Source organism: Salvelinus alpinus, chromosome 26, assembly GCF_045679555.1.
Source record: "Salvelinus alpinus chromosome 26, SLU_Salpinus.1, whole genome shotgun sequence".
Classification (NCBI taxonomy): Eukaryota; Metazoa; Chordata; class Actinopteri; order Salmoniformes; family Salmonidae; genus Salvelinus; species Salvelinus alpinus.
This window is the reverse complement of record NC_092111.1, coordinates 8058352-8063188: the sequence shown is the minus strand read 5'-3', so window position 1 is coordinate 8063188 and position 4837 is coordinate 8058352.

Below are 4837 nucleotides of genomic sequence, written 5' to 3'. Positions count from 1 at the left end.
ATGGAGCAAAAGAAGCCTGCTTTAGAGCAGATGAATGTTGAGATGCAAAGTGAGAGAAAAGAAACAGACTCGAACAAGGCCAAAGGAAGAAGGATGGCTTGCAACAAATGAAGTCTGAGATTACACAGCAAAGAGGCGATATTGAACAATTCACAGCTGTCTTAAAGGATGAGAAGGACACACTTGAACAATTTAAGATTGAGATGGAAAGACAGAGACAAGAGATGATGAACAATATGGACTTGATGGAAAGAGAGAGAGATGAACTGGAAAATACAAGGTTGGAGATGGATGAGTAGGAACACATGACAGCTGAAATAGAAAGACTGAAGGATGAAATTGACAAAAGAAAGGGTGCAGCAATGATGGAGGTGCCGCAGCTGGAGGAAAGAGAAGACAGCGTTCGGAAACAGAGGGATGAAGTTGTCTTCGTCTCAAATACAACACAGACAGCAAAAAAAGACAGAGGAAGACATGATGGACTGAATCAAGAAGGCGAGACATGATCTAGAACAAATGAGAGCTGACATACAAAAAGACATGAATAAAATCAAGAACGTGACAGACAGGGCGAAGTATGGGTTGGTGCAGAGACAGCTACTACTATAACAGCATGAGGAGGAAATGGAGATCTTGAGGCAACAGTTACAGAAAGAGAGAGAAGAGCGAGATGAGATTATGAACGACATACAAAAACAAGCAAGACATATTAAAGAGTGAGAAGGATCAAATGGAAAAGATAAGGTTTGAGGTTCAGAGAGAAAAGGATACCGAAGGTTACTGGATTACTCAATTTAAAGAATAGAATGGGAGGAAAGTGGAAAGTGGAAACCCTGGAGTGGTCTTCAGCAGAGACAGACACCCTTAGCTCAGGAGCAGACCATTTAATGGCATTTGGCAGCAGAGAGATGGGCGGGGAGAAAGAAATGTGACCTACGGCAGAGACAAAACAAGAAAGTGGAGACATGGAGGAAGTCAAACTGGCAAAGCAAGGAACAGAAAAAGATGTCAGCAATCATCAAGACAAAAGGAGCTGTACGAATGCTGTGACACAAATGCATTCAGACGAGATGGAAAAAGGGCACAAAGGTCTGGAGCAGGTGAATTCTGCAACACAAACCTCACCAGAGAAGATGGAGAGAGAATCAATTGAGGAAGTAGGACAGTTGAAAAAGGAGGATGAGGAGAATGAGCTTGCTCTAAAGTAGACAAACAGAGAAAGGAGATTGAAAACAACATGGTGGAAATAGAGAGAGAGAAGAAGCGGCTGCAACAGATCAGAGCTGAGATACAGACAGCCCCCCAAAAAACTGGTGGAGACTGAGATGCAGAGACAGATCAAAGATTCCACTCAACTTAAAGAAGAAACTGAGAACAACCTCAGACAGAAGACAACTACAACGCAAGTTGAGCTGGATCTGACAACAGATGAAAGGCTTCCAAAGACAGATCATTTGGAGAAAATCCGCGAAGAGGCTTGGACTGAAAGGAAGAAGATTGAGAAGATTAAGCGCAGGTTTCGTGAAATGAAAGAACATCTAGAGGAAAGACTAGTGGTGATTCAGAGACATGAGTTGGTACAGAGAACAAGAAAACAAAGAGAGAAAGAAGTGTTAAAGAAGATGAAGACGGAGTTGGAGAGAGGCAGCCACGCTCTGCAAAGAGAGTGGGACAGAGGTAGGAGGAAACATCAAGAGAAGGACCAGGAGCTTGAGATGCTAAATGTGGAGATGTTCAGAGAGATTGAGAGACTGTAGGGTAATATGGACAAAGAGACAGAAACACTCAAGTCAAGTGACAAAGGAATCCAAACCTCAGACATGGTATTAACCATAGAGGAAGAGAGACTGTGGTTGATGGAGGAGCACACAGTGATGGAGGATGCTCAGATGAGCGTAGTAGGAGCAGATGCTGCTCCACCTGGATTCAGCGGAGTGCTACGGTGGCATTGGCGCTTCTGCTGTTGCTGCTGCCGCTGCTGTGATTGGTAAGGAGTGTGACGAAGAGGAGAAAAACATAGTATACTCCCAACTCCCAAGTCAGCAAAATTGTGTTTTATAGAAATGTAGAGAGTACATAAAATTGAACAACTCTACTATCATTGATCGGGTGTCAATGTGTGGCCATTTGATTAATTGTTCAGCAGTCATATGGCTTGAGGGTAGAAGCTGTTAAGGAGCCTTTTGGTCCTTGACTTGGGGCTCTGGGATCGCTTGCCGTGCGGTAGCAGAGAGAACAGTTTATGACTTGGGTGACTGGAGTCTTTGACAATTTTTTGGGCCTTCCTCTGACACTGCCTAGTATATAGGCCCTGGATGGCAGGAAGCTTGGCCCCGGTGATGTACTGGGTCGTACGCACTACCCTCTGTAACGCCTTATGGTCAGATGCCGAGCAGTTGTCATAGCAGGTGGTGATGCAACCGGTCAGGATGCCGTCGATGGTGCAGCTGTATAACTTTTTGAGGATCTGGGGACCTCTTGAGGGGGAAAAGGTGTTGTCGTGCCCTCTTCACAACTGTCTTGGTGTGTTTGGACCATGATAGTTTGTTGGTGATGAGGACACCAAGGAACTTGAAACTCTCGACCTGCTCCACTACAGCCCTGTCGATGTTAATGGGGGCCTGTTTGGCCCACCTTTTCCTATAGTCCACGATCAACTCCTTTGTCTTGCTACGTTGAGGGAGAGGTTGTTGTCCTGGCACCACACTGACAGTTCTCTGACCTCCTCCCTATAAGCTGTCTCATTGTTGTCGGTGATCAGGCCTACCACTGTTGTGTCATCGGCAATGATGGCATTGGAGTCGTGTTTGGCCACACAGTCGTGGTTGAACAGGGAGTATAGGAAGGGATTAAGCACGCAACCCTGAGGGGCCCCAGTGTTGAGGATCAGCGTGGCAGATGTGCTGTTGCCTACCCTTATCACCTGGGGGCGGCCCGTCAGGATGTCCAGGATCCAGTTGCAGAGGGAGGTGTTTAGTCCCAGGGTCTTTAGCTTAGTGATGAGATTCGTGGGCACTATGGTTTTGAATGTTGAGCTGTAGTCAATGAACAACATTCTCACATAGGTGTTCCTTTTGTCCTGTTGGGAGAGGGCAGTCGGTGAGCCATGACCAGCCTTTCAAAACACAATCATTCAGTTTCATCATGTATGATGTGTATTATATTATGCCAGAGTGATAAAAAAATCCTGTTGAGATGATGATATGCAACAACCTGATTTATATGACTAAATTGCAGTGTTGTAAGAATTGTTATGTATTTATTGCAGTGTTATGTATTTACTATTATGATGAGTTAAGTTTGCACTGAATATTAGATTTTGAGAGAGCAAAATGTACCTTTATTTAGTTATTATATCTATAATTAAATATTTATTTATTATATGTTTTTGGACTCTTATCAAGATTTGTCGTAATAAGTTAATTCTATTAATTATTTACTTATTTTTATACATACTGAATTTGCTAAAAAATAAAGTGCTATTCTATATTTGTCTCCGTACAATTGTTGTTCTTTAATCCAGTATTTTGTAAGTGTACAAGCCTTGTAATTAATTTATAAGCGTGTGATTTGAACGTATTGAAATTTCTGCAGCTCTTCCTCTATACATTCTTCATCTATACAGGGCTCCCGAGTGGCGCAGTGGTCTAAGACACTGCATCTCATTGCAAGAGGCGAATCCAGGCTGCATCACATCCGGCCGTGATTGGGAGTCCCATAGGGTGGCGTACAATTGGCCCAGCGTCGTCTGGGTTTGGCTGGGGTAGGCCGTCATTGTAAATAAGAATTTGTTCTTAACTGACTTGCCTGGTTAAATATATATATATATTTTTTTAAATACATCCAAAATTACAACAAACATTTGTTATTGTATTCTGATATGGGATGACTTTTACAGTGCAGTAATCGATACTACTAACAGGTACACTTGACTATTTTGAACTTCAGTGGGCTCTGTGATTCACTCAGTCAGTCTTAATTTCAAAGCATTGCCATTGCAAGGTTGGGCCAATAATCAGAAATGACAGTAACCCAGACATGGAGGGTTAGATTGGCCTCAGCAGACCTAAACCGTTGTTGTCAGAGGCAGTTGAAAGGGGACACTAAAAAGTAGTCATTACCCAGGAAATTTCTTATGACCTGTTCCTTGTCCTGAATGGCAATGAAAGTTACTCAGAGTTGGCACAGGAAGTTGCCAGTGGGACATACCCACAACAGTGGTCTGTGAGAGTTGAGTTTGAAGTTTTGCGAAAGGTTCATGTCTTGTCAAAGGAATCAGTGCACTATCTTCCGGTTTCCTGGACCCAGATTTACCCACTGGACTAAAAAGGATACACTATGGAGAATATCCATACTTTTGCTTTTTAGTCCAGGAATAGGTTTAAATAGATTATTGTCTCAAGTATTTATTTTTTTACTCAAAGACCCATGGTGGAGATGCAGGAATAAAAACAATTCTCACTCATAATTTGACAGACTACCAAAGGTGCAAGAACATGCTAATTAAAAAATGTAGGTTTCTGATATTGAAGGGAACAGTCATATTCCTATTGAAAAGCACAGCTGCAATGCCTGAGAAATCCACCAATCCCTCATGGCCTTGATACCATTTACAATTTTTGTCAAATCACTGTTTGCCTATAGTCTAATAATGACACCATTAATACATGTTTTCTGTTTCTTTTGTCATTCCCTCACATCATTAGCTTCTCTGTGAATTTATAACAATGTATTAGTCTTGTCATTTTTTGATGTAATAAGCACCCCCATGTCTGGAAAAAGACCTACAATTTGCATCAGTGACAAGAATGCATCTGTGGTTGGCTATCTCCTAACC